We start from the raw sequence: 22044 nt of genomic DNA on the forward strand, positions 1-22044 counted from the left end.
AAAGCAATTGATTTATTCATGGAGCAAAACTAGCTTAGATGGATGGCTGAGGCCCAGAAGTATACCCAGAAGTACAACACAGCGTGTCTGAGCCAGATCAACAATGTGAACCATCTTTAACCACCTCTATAAATTGCACTTTTATTACACCTTTAAGTGACTTGTGTAATAATGACAAAATTATGCAAGCATAAGAAACTTTACAGCATAATTTTCAGATGGTGTTCATCATCTATACAAATAGCACAAATACATTGCTTTATATAAATTTCATGATTATGCACTACAAAATACCAGGCCACCTAGGTACAAAGCTATCACCTGTGCAGCTACAAGGAATATATATACAGCAAGCATGGACATATATCTCTATTTTAGGAATATAGTTACATATGTACAAAAGAAAGTGGGTTTGACTGGAAAGGTGTTCAAAATGCAGTAAGTTATACTGGCAAACAACACCGGTATAATGTTGCTCATCAATATAGAAACTTAAACAAACAAACAACCCGAAAAAAAAAACACAACCTAACTGAAAACCCACATTAATTCTCTAATCAATGCCACTACATCAGTGAAACCTTTTGGCTGGCCTGGAAGATGCTAAAGCATAAAAACCACCCAAGGAAAGTCCTCCTTCAGCTACTAAATCCTTCAGGTGGCCAACGCTGGCTGAAATGCTGCATGCACTCTTTGGTTTTGCAGGAAGCAGCCCCTCAATCTCAGGGATTACAGGAGAGAAAGGAGACTCTGCTCGCCTACACAGGTAGCCAAGAGATGGGAGAGCCATCCTGGCCTAATGTGCTCCCCACACACCAAGCTGGCAACACAGCTGCTGGCTGTGCTGTGGAGCTGCTTTTTGGCACAGTAAGGAAGCAAGGCAGAAGGAGCAGGGAATTGCTACAGTGCCGTCCTTGTTTCCATGACACGTGCTTTTATAACTTGTGCTCCCTGAGGTAAAAGGCATAATTTGGACTCAGCAGCTGACAACTCAGCAGTTCTCTGCCTGTGGGATAAGGGAAGGCTGCATGTGTTGTAGCAACGCTCTTTTGACTTCGCTCCAGTGCCAGCTCCAGACGGTGCATGGAAAGCAGGGGAGACATATGCCCTTCAGAACCTTACACCCTGACCAACATTCATACCGATGGGCTGGGAGTTATTTTTAGCCAAAGCACTTTCTCCCTGCAGTGAAACCCACTACTAGGAGTGACTCGAGAGGGAGCAGCAGGGACAGCAGACGGCAGCCAAGTGGCAAAAGCCCTTGCTAAGAGCTTCTTGTTCTTGCAGGAAGGGCAAGGACTGTGCGGACATACAACTGGAGGGCTCTCACGGTCTGTAAATCTAGGAATTACACATTTTCCAGGGGACGTGAGGACAGCAATGATCAGCAAAAAAGCCAGTACAGAGAACAGTCCCTGGGTATCTTTACTGTCAGTTTGGTATTGCTTGATATCATTAATTCTAATTAATATCTGTTGGCTTCCAAGTCAGAAAGCAAAGCAGACAAGGAACAGAGGAAGCTTAGTGTCTGCAGGTCATTTGTATCCCAGCTGTCCCTCCACCCCACAAAGGGGGGTAAGAAAGTAGCTCTGGCCGTCTAGGAATTTATATGGCCCCCATCACTGCCACGGTAATGACTCTGGAAGATATCCACAAGATTCTGGAAGAGATCTCTGGAGACACTTAAGCACCAATAAAACCAGAACTTTTGATGCTTAAACTAAAACAAACATGTTCCAAAATCCCATTTAGCTGCAGCTAAGTATTAGTGGCAAAAAAAAAAAAAAAAAAAAAAAAAAAAAAAGGAGAGAGAGGTGATGACTAATTTTGTAAGCACCAGGATGCAGGGATGCAGATGGAGATGGTCTCCAGTTTGATAGGTCCACAACACACCTGCCTAACACATAACACTCAAGATTCAGAAAGCAATTATTCCCTCACCTGTGCCTGCCAGTGAAATGTGCACAGAACACATCACATATAGCCCCAGAATGGGGCTCCTCAAATGAAAGCAGAAGCCATCACTTTTGCTTAAAGATGTGGTCAGAAAAAGAAAGCAGCAGTGATGCCGCCCTTGATGAGGCAGACCAGTGACTGCAGCCCATGCTAGGGTGTGGGAAACATCTGTGACCATGCTGAAGACAAGCAAATGAGTTGGGATGGAGACTTCTGCAGCCTTTCTGCAGATGGCATTTCTCTCAATGGCTCTGAGCATTTACTGACTCAGAGCAGGACTCTGTGTCCTTGTGAGAGGGACTGAGGGACCACAGGCTCCAGGCCCTGGTCCCAAGGATTATTTATAGTTTTTACATTAAGCTGTTTATGGAATGAAGTATATCAGCCAGGCTTGGTGTATAGAGCATAATCACCTCTCAAGCTGTATGTAGAAGAAAGTAGTTTATTTTTCTTATTTTTAGACAGAAATTAGATGCTCAACAGCCAAAACGGATTCATAACTAAATCTCAGAGAAAAAGACACACTGAAACAAAAGAAAAACAAAACAAAACAAAACAAAAAACATTCCAATTCATTCTAGCTAGTTTTGTTAACAGTAGTAAACTGACTTCTGTACCTGTTCTCCATATCTCCATGCACGTGGATCAACATATAAGCCAGAGAAAGACCAAGTATCTGGTCTGAGCTCTCAACCCTTTCACCTATTTAAGTATCTTTAAACCTCCCTCATCAAACCTTTCCCTGCAGTGCTAAATAACATCCCTCCGCTTGAGTCATCTCTGTATTTCAACATCGATCTCAGTACAAGATCTCAGTATCTCTGTTATAACTATGCCCTACATCAATTTGTATTATTGAAAATAGAACAAAACCAAGAAATTCCTTATTTCTTTTTTTTGTTTTCCCTTCCATTTTCCAACAGCTGCTATTCAACAGCTCTAATAAGCTCGCTACAAGATAATACAAACTGTCATTTAAAAATGTACAAGATTATTTTTGTTTTCATCTAGAAAATGTATCAACACTCTAGGTTACACAACAGGAACTGCTGAATTTAGCATCCCCGGCATTCCTCTGAGCACTAGGACACAGCATAACTGGAAAATAACTTCATTTACCTGATCACATCATCTATAGAGTCATCTGCAGAAAAACATAATCTATCCGCATCAGCCTTGTGATATGCCGCACTCTGCAAGATAGAGTCAGCATTTATAAAAATCTCGATTGCCACAGACTTTCTTCTTGAGGTGTCATTTCATCTTTCAGGGAGAATTCTTACTAACACATACCTAGCCTTGTGTTTAAATACATCTTCTCACGTGGCACGTAACCAGCCGCCAGACACCCACTGGATGAAACAACACATGCTCTAACAGAGCTGCTTCAGGCTGATTGCACAGGCTCTGCTTTAGCATTACTTATAAAGATTTATACATTCAGGTGATTTTTTGGATGTTTACTAAAGCTCTTAGAGTAAGTCTGAGCAGCATGTGATGCTGACACAGATGTGACCTTATAGCAACAGACGGTAACTCATCAGGCGCTTGAAAAATAAAGCCCTATGACTTCTGTACTGAGGTAGCAGTAGCAGCTTTACCACCTGTGAAAATAAGTTTCTCTTTCTTGGAGAGCATCTCCACCCATACGGCTGTTCCTGCATATTCCACAGTCTTTGGCAAGTCTACACGAATGCCCTCACTTAAAGGTTATGTCTCGCCCTTTCCTCAGCTCACCTGTAAAGGGATTTTGCACAATCTAACTCCTCAGTAGGGCTTGCCACTGGTTGCTCTAAGTGACTGAAATGGTATGTTTGGATAGTGCACAATGGAAACTCTTATCACTTAATAACACTGATAAAAGTTTGAATAGGTGAAACAGTGATAAGATGAAAGGATGCGTATACTAAATAAACAGAAAGCAAAACCAAAGAAAATCTGGTCACCTACTGACTATCTGAAAGCTATACTCTAAACCAGCTCCAAACTGGTGATTTTTAAGCCTTTGACATGTGGACGTCTACAACATTCTCCAGTTTAGATACAGATCCCAGCAGACTCGCAGCCTTCTGACACTAAGCTTTCCTAGTAGACTGAGCTGACCTCTCAGAAGAAACCTGCAGATGCCTACCCAACTAATGACAGGCATTTGATGCTCAGCAACAGCAACTAGATGCAGATACAGCACCGTTCACTCTGTGGATCCGCTACCTGCATTTGTTCTGCCTTTCCCACATCCTAATATTTCACATCATCAAACTTGATTTTTATTTTGACCTTGATTCACATCCTGGAGACTTTTATGTGCTTGCTTACCTTTACCACCAAAAACGTACAGAAATCAATGCTCATCTTTATCACCAAAATCATACAGCACACAGTGGTTGAGAAGTTAAGGACAAGCACAGGCTTTCTGTAGACGGACCAATTCATGCATTTTTCCTTATAGGATGTGAAAAGCTTTATTTATAAAGCACATGTGCAGTGATGGAACGACATTAAACAACACACTGCCTCAGCTGGCTTTGCCACATGACAATTTGAGAGGGAACGTGGCATGATATGGACCTTAATCTTCCCACAGCTACTAAACCTGCTAAGTCTGATTAACGGTCTGGGTTCGTGCTACAGGTTAAGGGTTTAATAAGAATTTAAAGAATTCTTTTATAGAAAAATAAAATTTTTATAGTAAGGAAAAAAAGCAGAACAGACTCCCAGATGAGATGTCACAAACAAGCCACATTGCCTTAAGTAACAACCTGCACTCAAACACAACAGAAAAGCCACCCAGTGCCTGTGATTCCATGCCAGAATTTGACAGGGCATGGCCAGCTTGGTTGTGGAAAAAGAATATACGATGGCTTTTGCAACAGAGATTTTAAATGTGAAAGTCTGAACAAGAGAATTCAAATGATAATTCCTACACCACAGCCACAGCCAGGCTCTCCCTAGCACTAGGTGATTACAATATTTATCTGGAGCTCGACTCCCATTTATAACGAAGTCCCCAGGCATCCACCACAGATTACGACTGAAAAACAGAAAAAACACCTACATCACCAGTTCCTACCGAAGCAACCCCACAACATGCCAACACAATGCACCTAGCTCAAATTTACTTACACGCCGAACCTCAACAGGAGAATGACTCTCTCCAGAACCACCTTGGAGGCTTAGAGAGATCTTTTTAAAACCCCAGCCTCTAAACCTGTCAGAAGTTCAACCCCTTAAAATAGACACGGCAAGCTGCCACCCTGCCCCAGCACAGCCGGCGTGCGGCAAGGCGCGCAGCACGGCCGGATGCTCTCCAGCCGCAGGGAGGGCTCCAGATTTCCCTCCCAAGGTCCCTATTATATACATATATATATATATATATATATATATACACATGTGTGTATGTGTAATTATATGTGTGTATATATATATTTGTATATATATATATGTGTGTATATATATGTGTGCATATATATATGTGTGTGTATATATGAGTATATATAACTGTGTGTATATATATCTGTGTGTATATATAACTGTGTGTGTGCATAGATGTGTGTGTGTATATATGAGTATATAGATGTGTGTGTTGTATATATGTGTATATAGATGTGTGTGTATAGATATATATATATGGAAGGGTGTAGTTCCAAAGTATGAGTTTATATACACGTGTGTATATATATGTGTGTGTGTGAGTATATATATATATATCTATATATGTGAGAATATATATGTGTGTGTATGTGTATGTATGTGTGTATATATATATTTATATGTGTATATATATATATGTGAGTGTATATATATGTGTGTATATATATGTGTGTGTGAGTATATATATATATATGTATATATTCGGAGGGTGTTAGCTCCAAAGCCAACCAAACGAAGGCACCCTGACGCCGAGGAGAGTCGCGCACACTTACCCCGGCTCCGCGCTCGCTCTTCCAACCTGCCGCACAGCCGCTCTTTAAGCCCCGGCCAGCGGCGGAGCGGAGCCGCCGCTCTCGCCGCCGTCCCCCCGGGGGAAGGCAGCGCCCGACCCCCGCCGCGCCCCCACCTGTGCCCGCTCCGTGCCGAGCCCCCGGGGCTGCCGTGCCCCCCTCTGCCCGCTCACCCGCCGCCGCCTCGCCCTGCCCTGCCCGGCCGCCGCCTCATGCCGCGGGGCTGCCCGGCGGCGCGGTCCCGGGCGGCCCAGCTCCGGCGGGCAGCAGTGCGCAGCGCCGACAGGAAGGAGGGAGGGAGGGAAGAGAGGGAGGGAGCGATGGAGGCAGGCGGCGGGCAGAGGGAGGAGAGGGCCTGGCGGGCTGCCCGCGGGAGGAGCCACGGCCGCGCACCGCCCGGCGCCGCGGCTGCCCGGGATGGCGGCGGCACCCCCCGGGACGGACCCCCGGGGACGGCGCCCCCCGGGCCCAAAGCTGAGGGGCGGCCGCGGCTCCCGGGGCGAGCTCAGCGCCGGGTCCCAGCCGCTGGGGATGCTCGGGAGGTTTTCGCCGAGCGCCCGGCTAGGGAAAGGGCTCTGCGTGCCCCCGGCAGCGCCAGCCCTCCGGGGCACCCAGCGGCGGGCCCAGGGCACGGGGTGCGGGAGGTGCTCGGCTCGTTTTGTCTCCGTGTTTGCCTCTAGGCTTTGAGGTCTGGGGCTCGACCTCCGACATTTCTCTGAAGCCACAACAGTAACGTGCCAGCCTCTCTTTTAAATTAAACTCGAAATCCTCGCAATCCCACAGTCTCAAGAGTCAGGCAATTAAAAAAATATATACCACGAGGCCCATAAAATCAGAAGAGTTGGCAGGCCTGTGGCTCCTCTTTTGTTCCCCAGTAAACCACAGCAAGACCAGGAGAAAAAGTCACTGTTCAGTTTTCCCTGCATTTTTCTGCCTACATTTTCCTACGGAAGGTTTTCCAACTTGCTGTAGATTGCTTTTCTCAGAACATAGGTGACAAAGAACAGCGTATGCTTGCACGAAGATCCTGGGCTAGTCTTGTGTCCTCTCCTGGCTATGTAGAAGGATTTCAGGTCCTCAAAGTCACAGCCTCCTGCCGTCCTTCGCGTTCACTGTGCAGGCTATGTGTATATAGGCTGTTTTGTAGAGATGAAATCTTGCATCCTTTCCTTCACTTTCCAGTGTTTTCGCTTGTGCAAAGACAATCAAAGCTTCAGTAGGCCAGAGCAAGAGAAGCATGAACCTTGTGGTTAGGTCTCTTCTGCCTCAAGAGCATGCTTGACTTCGGGCCTTGTATCCTGAGGCAGTTGTCTATCCGTTGACCTGTGTCACCTCCTTAAGAGGAAGCACTGAGTCTCCTTATACACATACTGTTCTTGAGAAAGAAGGGTTGGAGAGAAACCCTGGGCTGTGCATTCCAAGCAGAAGATGATGTTTCCTCATGACATAGACTGAAATATTTAAAAGTCCAAGGATGGAGCGAATTTTGGAGAGTTCTCTCCTTGGTAGTCTTCTAGTCTTCTAACCAGTACGTTTAAGCAGTTACTTTCTGGCATGTCAGTCAGCTCTTCACAGTCCCAAATCTCTTCCCACTGGAAAGGCCTGCTGGATGCCTAATTCTGTGGTCTGAACTTTGCTGTGCAGTTCAGGCACCAAGAGATTTGGTATGTCAGCTGCCTAAGACCATTTCTGCATTTAATTCCTTGTTCCTGTTCTAACCCTGAAGTTCTCCTGGCCTCTTTCCACGTTACAGCAGCCAGGGCTGCAATGTGACTGGGAATATCCTTAGCACCAGAAGGCCTGGGGAGAAGGTGGCCATTTCACTGCTCTGACACACCTGAGGAAGGAGTGCCTCTGCCTTTCTATATTTTCAGATCTCAAGAGCCAAAGTCTGGTGCCTTCCTAAAGCCAGCATCCAAGGCTGGGAAGGATTCAGCTTGTCCCTGTGTTATGGAGACTGCTCCACAAGTGCAGGTTTCCATCCATGAAAGGGACACAAGGACTCTCTTTTGAAGGCACTGAAAATGTCAAATGAAATTGTGCCACCTTTCTTTTCTGCGGCTCATGTTACTTTCCCCTTAGTAATGGCTCACAGGCGTCTCACTTGGCAGGAAGCCCTGCTGATCAAGGAACGTGTACTACGAGTAATTGCAGAAGATCTGGCCCATTTTCTATAAGACAAAATCAAACGGTATTCATTTTTACTATTTTCTCTTACTAATTAGCAAGGCAGCTTCCCTGTAATTTACAGGCATTCCGTACAGGAACTGGGTAAAGACGTGTTCAGTGTTTTAGTTCCTGAAGTTATTTTAAGGCTTCGGTATTGTATTTAATGACTCAATGTTTAATGATGCAATTAGAAGTTAAGAAACTTTCTTGACCTGATGCTATTTGAGACAAGACTGTATAGTAAAAGTTTCAATGTGATAAAGCTGCGGATGGTTAGGTTTCAGTTATCTGATAGTTATACAGTGAAATATGCTAACTTAAATATAAATGTCCAATTGACTAATAGCTGGTATAGTTGCCCTTTCCCTATGACTTCTGATCCTCAGAAAATATGCCATCTATGCATCCTGTCTTATCATACGACTCTCACGTAAAATATCACAGCTGCTATATTTTACAACAAAACTTATCTGCATGTACTACATATACGCAGTCCATTTATTTTGTTTCCTGCCTTATCTCTGGTTTCCAGAAAATTGAAGGACAGATGCTGGAACACACGCTGTGTCTTTATAGACTTACTGCTGCATTTTGTCATTGATTTTAACAGCAGCAGGGCTGTGCCTTTCAACATTAATATTTGGGCAGTGAGAGAGGAAGATTTAAGTCTCTCTGGACAGGAGTCTAGTTTTAGTTTATCTTCATTTATCTCAGTGCCTAGTACTACTTACAGAACAACTTATCTGCTCTCTAGGTCAGAAAAAACTTCTTGGGGCAGTGTAAATTCCAAATGAAAGTGAGAAGCCCAGCTAGGACATTTTCATTAATGAGAGTTTCCTGGAGCCATTTAGTCTTGCTGTTAAGGGTGTGTTGGTTATTTATGGCAGAGGAAAGGAACGGATGTGTTGATGTTCTGGAACTTTTCCTTTGTGCATTGTTTCCCATTTCACAGTTGTATTTGGCACCCACTTTCCTCCAGCCAATAAAGAATATTAAAGCACTTCCTTTGCTGAGAAGTTGTGTGCATGTTTGACAAACCATGCAGTTTAACCAGAAGCGTGCAATGTGGTACTGCTACCTGCGTTTACAAATGCCAGTGATTGTAAATACATAGTATTGTCCAGAGAGATCTGCCAATGGTTCTGCTTATGGACCATCTATTCCTGTTTTCTTTTAAAAATGGTTATATAATACTACCAGCAAAGCAGATTTGGGTCTGACTGAATGTGTTCAGGAAAGCCAATAACAAAACTCGCACTGGCTGTGATAGGATGAGGAGGAGTAGCCTCTGTTCATGCCAAGAATAACCTCGAGTACACTGGATAGTGCAATATGTTTTGGTGTGCTCACAAAGCAACAGCTCTTTCCTATGAGGTCTCAGTGGAAGCATCCCTGTGTTGTCAAGCTGGATCAGAGCTATTCTTGGAAATGAGTATTCTGACCCAGGAGAAATAATCTCTTTGTAATTAATATTTTTCAAATCCAGGGAATTGTCTTCATCATTACGGACCTATGCCTGCAAACCCCAGTGACATGATGGCAATATGTTGTTTAACGGCTTAAAAAAATTCCCTGGTCTCCCATGTCTGCAGGAAAACCATATAGTCTGTTGTGGTTTGTGCATTTACAGGGAGAAGCAATGAAAGACTTTGATCTGCTGACCTGCACTAGCTTAGATAGTGCCATGAATTTTAAAAGAAATGGAAAGAAAAACATAACTTGCCCAAAACAATTAAACTGAAGGCACTTGCATTCCTTTCACTGGAAAAAAATCTACCTCAGATGCCTGAAAATACACTGCGTGGAATATATTGGATTCACTGCCAGTAATGAGACCCTTATGGTTAGCAGTGAAGGTGAAGCTTCACCCACGCAGAACAGAGACGCTAGCAGGTGGATCACTGCCACACGCTGCCAAGTGTCAAGATCTCTCTGGCTAAGGGGCCTGACCGGGTCTCTTGTGTGTGGACACAGAGGATGAGGGGCACCAGCTCTTGAGTCCTCACTAGGTATGTTGGGTCTGTCTTGACTGGCAACTACAAATCTCTTTTTTTGAGAAGATCTTTTATATTTTCCTGATTCAAGCAGTTTCTATGCAGTGATTTTGCTGCAGATCCTAGCTTGCCATATCTTCCAGGAGCCTTAGGAAAAGCTTCTGTCTATTGCTGTATTCCATCATTTTGCCATCTTTATGGCCACTGTCTGTCTTCATGTTGAGAAGATGTTATCTGAGTCCATGTTATCAGAGCATTTTTTTTGTGTGTCAAATTGGCTACGCTGTGACCTTATCAGAGCAACAAACCTGAGCGTTTGGTCTCCTGTTCTGGTCTTGATGTAAACAACATGCTCCTCAGCATTCGTGCTTTGAATGCTGTCTTTCATGTCCATTCTCTCCACACTTGCTCTAATGTGTCTTCTGATACTTCCTCATGCAGGCATTTCCATTTGGACCTCATGTAGTTGAGTCTTGATACTTTGGCTACAAATATCCACAGTGGCTACAGTGAACTAATGACTGAGAAGTGACCTGCTGCTGAGGTTGCTCCTGCTGCAACAACCTGCCTGCTGTGAACTGATTAGCAGTCGTTTCCCGTCTAAACACTTGTGCTATCCTGCAGTTGATTATACTGGCAGTGTAAAGTTCAACACATGCTTAATCATCATGTTGGATGAGCCCCGTTGCTGGGTCCCATACAGTAGCATCAGAGGTCAGTCTTCATGTCAGTGAAATAAGATACAGCATAGTTCTTGGAAGAAAATGAAGCTAAATATAAATCTCTGAAGAACAGCATAAACACCAACAAATGGTAACAATCTTACTAACTGTGGAAGGGTTGGTGGAACCAGTCCTAGAACTAAGTCTGATTTATGGATATGAAATTGAAGAGGCTTACTTTGCACAGTAGTGGAAGGGCCTAATTACATCACGAAAAAGAGGATTTATGAGAGCCACAGGCTAATTTAGACTTGTAATAGCCAGAGGAGCATGGAAATCTGCAAATAAAATATATTGAGCACATCTCAGACATACAAATACTCTTAATATTGCAAGTCCCGCCAGTGTCTCCCCAATACCAGTGTATCATATTCAAACATACTGCCTTGCTCTGCACAACTTTCAGCTATGCTCCCTTTTTAGTAATTCTTGTCACTGTAGTGATGGCTTCTTTTCTGGTGCTGTGCCATTCCTGGCAGTCTTATTTTTCTGTTCACCAATTTATCAGTCAGATATTGCCATGCTTTTTCTTTTTCTATGAGCTCCCACAAAGAAATGTGTCTTGTACTATAAAGCTTCATAAGTTGATGCCTGTGTGATGCTTCAGATTTTCCGTTCTTCAGTACATGGTCTGAACATGTCTAATGAATGTTGGATGAATTTGAAGCAATACCTCAGCTGTTACAAACTTTGCATGCACTCAAGAGCTGACCTCTGCATGAACAGGAGACATTCAACCAGAATTCCTGTAACTCAGTTGAGCAGCCAGTGTCAGTGATTCCTGAATAAGTGGCTAAAATCATCAAAATTCTCTGTGCACAAAGTTTCCAGGCAGCAACACCCTCACACCCTACTGAACCACATCCAGGGGAAAAAATATGTCTTCTCCCATACTATCCTTGGACTGAGCTGTAAGCCCACTCACTGTGTGGAACCAAATTTCTGTGCATCAGCACAAAAGCAAGGACAAAGACAACTCAGCCAGGGAAGAGGTGGAGATACCTAGAGAATGTTTTGGAGGAGCATATAACGCAGGTATAATAGCATGTATTTACCCAGGTCATTGCATTTGTCTTGTCAGTCTTTTCCATGACATTTTTCAGAGGCCATAAAATGTGTTCAATCTTTAAAGCCCTGTGGGCTCCCTGTGTGGAAACTACAAGCTAAAGCACATTTAAGGATGTTAAGTCTTGTGATCCACAAACTTTTCTGCTCACATTGCTGTTCAGCTATCCTCATGGCTCAATGCATTTATCTCACGCACAAGAAGAAACCCAAGATCTCTACTGCTGGACAAGGCTGCAACATGCATAGCCCCCACATCAATGTATCAGACTCTCACATGGTCCCTCAGAGATGGATTCCAGGGTATGTTCTGCACCACGCCCAAGTTCAGGCTAATATGTGAAAGCTGTGGAGAGTGGCCAAACAGAAGAGTGGGACTGTGCACTTAGCTGTAACCACTGATATCTACATGTAGAAGAAAAATTGGGTTAAAAGGTGTCTTTGGGACTTCTTGTGGGTTTCAGTACTACTTAGCAGAGTGCATCAGGGCTTGGGATATTATCATATTAAATAATGTACAAATAACTACCTTAAGGCTTAGCTTTGGCAAAATCCATTTATTAGAAGCAGCTTTGTCCTTTGTGGGCCTGACCTTACAAATATTATTGTTTGGTGTGTCTCAGTCGTTAATCACTGTTCTCTTGCAGGCTAATGAAAGGTCTGTATTGATGCATAAACAGAAATTCTGACTCCAGCAAAGAAGGTAATCCTGGCATATTTGAAAGGCAGCTTTAGAGATGTCTTCATAAAGTCAGGTTGGTTGTTTGCATTAGGTCAAGCATTCAGGTAAATTCTGTATCCATTCCAGGGGTTTCCATCAAGGTAAAACTATTTTTGTGCTATGCTGTGTGTTTATTTTTGTACAAAACCATCCCTAGCAATGACGTACAGTCCTAACCTAGTACCCACTTAATTACATATCTGCATACATCCTCGTGTCCTCCCTTCTGGTGCAACATGCGTTTTTGCTTTCACTAGCTTGCAGATTGGCAGCAGCTCCATCTGCCTGTCTGCTTATCCCTAGTAAAGCCAGGAGGCTGCCCACCCAGGGAACGATTTGTTGTATCATCACGGCTGTAAGATTAAGCTTCTTCAGGCAGAAAACTATTTTCTGAAAAACACTTAGAACATGTGTGGGCAGCAACACACACACCAGGAACATACTTACAAGCTGAAAATTGTACTTCTGAGCGTGCTCAGTCTTGTGCCCTGTCTTTGCCAAGTGGGATGTCTAGGCAGCTTCTTTCCCCTCTTGGGTCACCTGCGATGCAGAGAACAACCATCCCTGTGTCAGACTCCCATTTGTTAACACTGAGCTAAAGCAGTGATTTACATCCACATAGCCATGTTCAGTGCTCCCAGATCTGAAGCACAGCTCACCGGTGAGGTAGTAGAGCATGTATTTGAGATGGCTATGGTGAGAGCAGGACGCACAGGCTGAGTTCATGCATGTAGTGGCCTAGATTAGGGTTTGGCAGGTACTTTTGCTGCCAGCAGTATGAGCTTGAGCATCCATTATGTCACTTTCATTATTTTGTGCTGCATTGTGTTAGTTTAAATCTTTGTGCATAGCCACACAGTAAGATCAAGGAAACATTTTTTTTTTTTAATTAACCTCCCCTCAAGGTATTTTTTAACTGAATAGTTCCCCTGCTGTCAGTTACACTGAATACAAACATCAATCCACTAGAAGACTGGTAGGAGGTCAGGATAAACAGGAATAAGCAGCCAAGAGCAAAGATTGAAGGGCTATGGAGCTGCCATAAATATCCAAGGGCAGCACTCTTGTCATGTGTCAAACCACAGTCCTGGGCTCTAGGCTGTCCTCAAACTCAAAGAGGTGATGATCCTTCAGCTATGTGTCTTAGCCACTAGACTGAAGTATTTCAGGCATGGCCAGAGACCCAAACATACTTGCAATAGCCAGGATGGAGTGAGCAGGAGACTGATGCTGACAGGGAAAAGAGAACTTGCCTTTTGACCATCGTCTGAAGAAAGGCAGTGATAACAGAGGAAGCAGAGCTGTGTTCTGATTGCAAAGACCTTCTTGATTCTTTTCTTGGAAAGTCCACGCCTCAGTACATGAGAGCACTACCCATCCTTCAAAAACCTCTGTAACTACATCATTCAGATACATACATGGGAACAAACTGTCTCGGAAGGAGTACCTGGCTTACAGGAGAACCTACATCCAGAAAGACTGTATTGGGCTTTTAATTCCAACTCTGGAGGCACTTTAGTGAAGCCCCACTTTTGCAGTGAAGCAAAAGTGTTTTGCTTTGGCATGCTGGTGTTGGCAAGCTGGTGACTGTAAGCTGGCTGTTGCAAGTGCTGAGTGCCCCTACAGCCTTTACTTCTTCCCTGTTTTATGCACAATGTTGCTGTGGAGTGCAGCACTCAATGTTTTAACAATTCCTTATACTTGAGTTAGACTGGTAGTTCTCCTTCATGCAAAGAAAAATTGAGAACTTAAAAAAAAAAAAAAAAAAAAAAAAACAACTAACAAAACAAAACAACAAAGCCCACACACACTCTTTGCTGCACCTAAAATGCATAATTACAAACCCATGCAGGCATCTAGTAAACATGTGAAAAAGCTCACAGCAAGCAACCTGCTGAGCATGAGACATTTTTCCTAGGCAAAAGGAAATTACTGTTGTCTCATTTCTTTTCTTAGGTTTGCTTTCCTACGCAGCCCTGTAAGCTGAGGTTTTGTTGTCTTCCCTCTTTTGATATGCACAAATGGGCAGCAATTCCACAGTGCCTTATTCCAGACCCCTGGCCACATATACATAGTCATCCTCCTTATGCCTATAATTAGCAAGACTGATGCCAAAGAAGGCTGTCTGAAAGTCTGGACCTTTAAGCTGTAGAATATACACACTGTGTGAAGTCACATCCAGATGGAGTCTTTCCTAGATTTGGAGATGTCAATGTTAATTTTTTGCATTACATCCTGTGCTACCTACGCACAATTCTCAGGCCTCCCTAAATGACATTTTTAGCCTGAAATCCTCTCCTAGATTTAAACACCAGAGTGGGCTCTCTCCATAACCACACAGAAAACAACAGATGCCATCACAGGTCAGTGAAAACATCACCTCCAACTCCAGAGGCGGTAAAAGGCTTGTTTGGGAAGCAGAGGAGCTGGAGTGCAATGGCCAAAGGTGCTCCAGATGTTTCCCATGTCCATGGAGTGCTCTGACCACCTCATTAGGCTAGAGGGCACTGTCCACTCTACTTTTGAAGCATGGCCATTCCTTAAATATCAAAAGTGAAGCTATAAGGACAGAAAAGGCTGGAGCAGAAATTAGGGTGATGGTCTCAACAGCAGTGCTTGGGGAGGAGAGGTGAGGAGAGGAAAGGCAAAGTTCTCACTACCACTCCAGGGCATGGTTGCACATTAGTTGTATGTTCAGGTGCTGAAGCTATGTGTTCTTCACAATGAACAATTAGACTTCCTGTATGAATTGTGAAGAAACCTGTATTTACCCATGACACTCACACTGTGATTCAGCCTGTCCCTTATTACAGGCAACAACCTTGACCAGCATTGTGCAATCTTACCACTTTCTTGGGCTTCAGAGGGAGGAACACAACTCTTTGGTGTTTTATTCCAGAAAGGCTTGATTCCTCCCACAGATAAACCCACACAAGAAAGCTGTGTTGGAAAGACTTGTTGAAGTTTCCACTTCTTCTAAAGGTTAATGTAAGTTGTGTCAGTAACAGGTTTTTTTTTCAGGGCACAAGTGGTAAAAATGTCCTCCAAACCTTCCACATCAGGAGGAAGCAGAAGCAACCCCCAAGGTGCATGGTACCCTCTTTTTTTTTGTCTGGCTGAATATGAGCCAGCAGTGTGCTCAGGTGGCCAAGAAGGCCAACAGCATCCTGGCTCGCATAAGAAACAGTGTGACCAGCAGGGCTAGGGAGGTGATGGTCCCCCTGTACTCGGCTCTGGTGAGGCCGCACCTCGAGTACTGTGTTCAGTTTTGGGCCCCTCGCTACAAGAAGGACATCGAGGTGCTTGAGCGGGTCCAGAGAAGGGCGACAAAGCTGGTGAGGGGCCTGGAGAACAAGTCCTACGAGGAGCGGCTGAAGGAGCTGGGCTTGTTCAGCCTGGAGAAGAGGAGGCTCAGGGGCGACCTTATTGCTCTCTACAGGTACCTTAAAGGAGGCTGTAGAGAGGTGGGGGTTGGTCTGTTTTCCCATGTGCCTGGTGACAGGACGAGGGGGAATGGGCTTAAGTTGCACCAGGGGAGGTTTAGGTTGGATCTTAGGAAGAACTTCTTTACTGAAAGGATTGTTAGACATTGGAACAGGCTGCCCAGGGAAGTGGTGGAGTCACCATCCCTGGAGGTCTTTAAAAGACGTTTAGATGTAGAGCTTAGGGATATGGTTTAGTGGGGACTGTTAGTGTTAGGTCAGAGGTTGGACTCAATGATCTTGAGGTCTCTTCCAACCTAGAAATTCTGTGATTCTGTGATTCTGTGATTTTCATATAGCTCTGCCTGTAGCACAGCCCCAGCAGGACCAACCACTGCCACTGGCTTGTGCCAACCAAAGCTCAGTAGCCATAAGAAAATGTGACTCTCAGAAAGCAGCAGCTGATTATACTGTTCCGAGTTAGGAGAACAGAACAGCAATGTCTTGCAGCAACACCAAAGTAGGCATCTCACAGATTTCTTGCCCACAGCTCTGTGAGTCTCCAGAGTCAGGAGACAAGCTTATACACTGCACAGTAAGGCCCACAGGTGACAGTGGATGCATAAATCATTGCTTTTTTGGAAGAAGTGGTTGCCAAAGAGGCTGAGTTATTACTGTACATAGATGTGAAGTCTGTCCTGCTACTGCAGCTGGCTCTAGTTCTAGAAGGAGGGAGTGTAACAAAAGGCTTCAGGGAGAATGTGTACCAAGTCACCGGTGGGATGGGTTCCCACAGCTGGTAAGAGGAAGAACACGAACAAAGTCGGTTTCCAAAGGGAACTACTTGGCACAATCTCAGTGTGACCCAAAAACATGCATTTCTTGTAAGAAGAAAAAGGTTTGGCTACAGTAATACTTCAAGCACCAAAAAAAAAATGTCTTGCTACAGCTCTTCCCACTATCTGCAAATCTGCAAATGCTCTTCCCACTCTCCCTCTCTCTCCTCGGTATTTCCTTTTTTTTTTTTTTTTTTTTTTTTTTCTCTTCTGTTTTCCCTTTCTCCTTCTCTCTCTCCTTTTTTTTATTATTCTGAATCAGGTTAAAGGACTACTCCCACACTTTCTTACCCTCTGTCACAGAAATCTCCGGAGAGCTGGCCTTCATTTCATAATGCAGCAGTCACTGACCAAAAGTGATGCTATTCCTACCTTTTGAGATAAACCACAAGCTGCAGAAGCGATCTACTAAATATTGTCTCAGAGATGCCTTAAATCTTTGCTGCTAATTGCAGCTCTGTACGAGAAATAACTTTCACAGGAAATCTCTGTGTTGGAAACAAATGGGAAGTATGGGACTCTTAAGATTAGAGAGTAAAGGTTATCTTTGTGTTTAGCTAGTCATTTGCTGCTCCCAGCAGTTTGGAAAGATAAAGCTATGTAACAGCTAAGTTTTATTAAAGGGGATAAAACAATTCCATCTTTATTATCCTACTGTTTAATATCAAACCTGCCTAAGCAAAGTGAGTATGAAAAACTTGTCTTTGATTTATGCAGGGACAGATCGAGTCTATGCAAACCTTTGCTATCAGTATTGGTGAGAAAAGCATTGAACTCTCTACCATATGACCTCTGCTCTCACAAAGCCATTCCTGAAGAAGATGAATAGAGCAGAGGACATGACTTTAGTGACATTATCATTAGGAAGATTGATACTTTACCACTATGACTCATCCTTTCCCCATAATTTCATTCCTAAAAGCCAATTAATGTTGTTTAAAAGAGGTGCCTTAATGCTTGCTCTTGCAAACAAACCTAATTAACACAAATTTTTCTTTTGAAATGAATGGGACACTGAACAATCTACATCCACAAAATTTTAACAAAATTCCCGTCTATGCATTTTGTGACCTTCCAAATCTCATATTTGTGCTGAATCAGTTTAGCAGAATGAATCTACAGATTTTGAAATCTAAAATAATCCAAAATTAGCTAGATAATAAAGAACCTATGATATTCCATGAGCAGAATAGGATCTCCATTTATGAGTTGTACTGTTTTTGTATGACTCATTCATCACACAAAACCTGAGGTATAGATGGCTTATGAAGAGCAAGAGAAGATGTACAGATCCCAACCTAGAAAAGAGAAAAGATATAGACCTGCTTTTGGCATTAACAGTCTTTCCCTCTCCAGTGCTTTTATGGACTGTGATCCTACTGACATTGATTTTGCTGACAAGAGCTTGGAATCCCTACAAAGCACATCTTTTGGCACTGATCTCACAGCTTGCAAGAAGACATATGAAGATATAAAAGGCTGTGTTCTTTGTTTCCAGGTGAAATCACAGTTCTGATTGGGGTATCCCAGCAGTTCTGATTGGGGTATCCTAGAATTCTTATAATATTTACTCAGTTTTCCACTACTTTGAAACAGTGGAACTAAAACCAAAAATTGTCCAGTGAAAGTGTGAGTCTACTGCTCTCTAAAAAAATAAAAATGAAATTTAAATTAAAAAAAACACCAGGATAAACTGCTTTAAACAAAAATATGTTTTATTTTTGGTAGAAGGATTCTTCTAATATATGTTTATCAAGGTCTGTAGAACTGAGAGACAAAAAAACTAAGTAGGAAGAAAAAGTGGCACGGAAATACCAGGTGTCATTGCAGAAGTGCTAGCCCCAGCGATATGAGACAAATGTTAGTTGAAGGCTCTACTGAAAGGAAAAGAGAATTACAAGTAGTGACAGAGATTCCAGCTCCTGGAGCTGAATATACTTAGGGAAACCATCTTACTAGGTTCTCTGCAAGTAAACTAGACTGCATCACAAATAGTCTCAGCCTGACACTGCTTTCTTCCCTTGATGGAAATCATCTACAACAGCCTGCATTTTGTCAGTTGCCTAAATGAAAGGGGGAACAAGAGAGTCAATGAGGTTTGGAAGGCTCATATAAGACTATCCAAAATGATAGGATACATGTATCATAGAAATATCCTAGATCCCCTATCCAAGGTACAAAATATAACTGCTGAATACTGTTGCTCAATGTGCAAACTGATGTTTCAATTTTATGTGAAATAATTTCCACAGGTGATTTCTATATTGGAAGCTAATGGAAAGTATGAGAATGTAATGCTTAAGGGGACAAGGTGCAGGATTATTTTGAGGACAATGGACAGGGCTTTGGAAACTCAATGGCTCCCCAGTTTTGGCATAAAGTATTGCTGTGGTGTTGTTACTAATACAATAGATACACTCAGTGTAAAGATGAGGAGCTTAATTTTAAAGGTGATGGGCACCCACCAATCTTATTTTTATTTGTTGGAAATGCAAGCACAACAAGCCAATAGCTCTGAGTTGAGATACTTACTCCCTCTGAAATAATGTGGAAAATTTGCACAAAGGAAACTGAGTGACAAGAAACAGCTGGGAATACAGGAGGGGCAAATACATCCAACTGTCCTTCTCACCAGCTTCTGGATAGAAGCATGTTCATGCTCAGTTAAGGGAAGTATGCTTTTAAATAATTTATAGAACATAACTCCAAGTTCTATTGCAGAAACTGTGCAGACATGAATGTGCCTCTGGAAATGTCAGTGCAGAATAAGGACTAAAATCCTTTAAAAGAGTGAGATGAGATGCTTTAGTTAGTTAAAACTTTCAAACAAATATCATTATTCTTTATGTCTTCTGTTTGACAGTTTTTAACAACTCTTTACCATTGACTTCTCTTGAGAAGCATAGCTGGACCATCACAGACTTGGGCTTTCAGCAACCAGTGATTCCCATATGCTTTCCATTGGAGTCAAGAAAAGAATTACACTGGTGGTTTTCATAAATGAGGGGTCAGAATAAGATAGGAAGTTTTGAATCATTTTAGACTTAATGACACAGACAGATGCCAGCTTGAATGTCTGAAAAGCCACATGCACAGATATGCAAAAATTTCAGCTGTGACCTTATAAAGATGCTCACACCATACGTGAAGTTTATTAGCAAGATGGCCATGGTCAAAGTTTTTTTTTAAATGATGTTTATGCTGTTTCTTTGTATTTTGTAAAAATCAACTCACACAGAAATCGCTATGAGGACGTGATCCTGAAACTGTGAAGGGATGAATACCTTTTTCTAGGTCCAAAACCTTCAGTTGTTCAAAGTTCATTTCTTTGAGACATGATGCCTGCACCAGCAGATCTAACAGAAAGGGAGCCTCCCAATGAATCGTGAGTATATTCATAAGCTTCCGAATGGTTCCAGTAAAAAGTCCTTGTACAGAAAGTTCCAGTTCACTTCTTGTTTACTTGGTTAGCTGCTGTAGAAGAGTCACATAGGATTTCCCTAACAAATCACATGTTCTCATATTGCAGCATCCTTGAGCCAAATGCATAGAAAACCTTGGGTAACCTTTTCTTCCTCAATATACACAGTAAGAAATAATCTGTTTTCAATATTTTTGGCTCCCGTATTACATAGATAGTAGCCAAATAATGACCTATGTCAGCATATTTTCTCCTCTACTCTAAACAGCATCTGTGTCGTTTTTTGTCTGCCTTATCCTTAATAAACAGTACTTCTACCTTTATAAGCAAGACTGCTATGCATGTAGTAACATTACACAAATGCAGATTTACAGTTCTGAATATTAACTTGCAGGAAATTACTTTGTGCCAGATGCTGTGAGCTATTTTCATATGCCTATTGAGATAAACAAACCTGAGGCTAGGAGAGGCTTTGAACCTTTTTATTTTTATTTTTTGAAAGCCTGGTTTCCAATATCTGCTGCTTTCTTAGATGTTTCAAAGTCAGACATTGCCTCGCCCTTGAGCTTTTGGCTCTTGTAACCGAGTCTCTGAGCTCCAAGTGGAGGGAATTGCCTTAGGTCAGTGTTCTCATTGCAAAAGATGCCTAAAGATAGCCAATGCAAAATAAGAATGTCATAGATATGTCTGGATTCCTATTAAAATAGGGAAAGATAATGAGAATGGCATTCAAATGTGTTAAATTGGATATTTGCCAAGAGAAGGGGAGATCTGAATTCTAGCCCCTGCTCTAAGGACTGTTTATGCACTGAATCCAGTTACTGTCTTACATAAATAGCCCTTTAAGCAGGACCAGAACCCAGGTTTCCATTAGTCCATGAAAGTGCCTTAATTACTGCATTAAGGATTCAGGCTCTTACTCTTTTTTTTTTTTTTTTTTTTTTTTTTTTTTTTTTTTTTTCCTGCTAGATGAGACTTGAATTCTTTCTTTACTCGTTCTTCACAGAAAGGGTGAAAAACCCACTATTGTCCTGTTACACTGTTTACAGAATCACCTGCCTGGTGTATGCAGTTTCCGAGAGCAAAACGTATAGGAAACTCTGGGGAACTATTTCTAGTTCAACACACACAAGAGAAAGATGAAGTTATAAGTGCTCTTAAAAGATACACCTATGGCATTGAAAATATACTGAAAAAGTTCTGAATATTCCCATGAAAAAATGCTGAAAAGTTCCAGTTCTTGCTTAGTTGATGAGGAAAGAGTACACAAATTTTCCACTAATGAAGTAACAACTGTGAAAGATTTTCACACTCCTTGTGAAGAAACAGGATAGCGCACTTACAGCTCAAGCAAATAGGTGAGAATTTCATTTGATGTTTTAGGGAACCAGATAGTTTTATGACACTTTATTAATTTTCATTGCTGTAATCATCCCAAACTTCTGTTCTTGTGATCCCATGTTTAGCAAAACCTTCTTAAAATAAATATTATTTATTTATTTATTTTAGGGGTGTAGTATGCTAGGTTTCTTGTTTTCTTAATTTTACACAAAGTAATGCAGAAAATATGTTGGGATGGGGGGGGGGGGAGGGGTATGATAGCTTTCTCACCATTGTGCTTCCACAGAAGGCAATGAATACCTTTGAACAGATATCACATTGATACTGATAGAATACATCTTTAAGAATAGCAGCAGTTCTCTTCAGGATTAAGTGTTACTACTAAAGGACTTATTCAAATCCCTTTCACGGAAAAGCTCCCTTTGAATTCAGTGAGCTTTGGATAAGCTGCTTGCA

At 42.5% G+C, this 22044-nt stretch overlaps 1 protein-coding gene across 6 annotated transcripts in view; it reads right to left on the reverse strand.

Moving 5' to 3' along the window:
* LOC137848510 (leukemia inhibitory factor receptor-like) overlaps positions 1-6226 on the reverse strand; it is a 55734-nt gene extending 49508 nt beyond the window's left edge. For 3 of the 6 annotated variants that reach the window (XR_011091400.1, XM_068667649.1, XM_068667645.1), the window contains exon 1: positions 5880-6063. The gene's annotated coding sequence lies outside the window, so the exon portion shown is untranslated. The other 3 variants (XM_068667646.1, XM_068667650.1, XM_068667648.1) reach the window with 3 other exon arrangements.
* Between the last annotated feature and the right edge of the window lie 15818 nt (positions 6227-22044).

Source organism: Anas acuta, chromosome Z (assembly GCF_963932015.1).
Source record: "Anas acuta chromosome Z, bAnaAcu1.1, whole genome shotgun sequence".
Taxonomy (NCBI): Eukaryota; Metazoa; Chordata; class Aves; order Anseriformes; family Anatidae; genus Anas; species Anas acuta.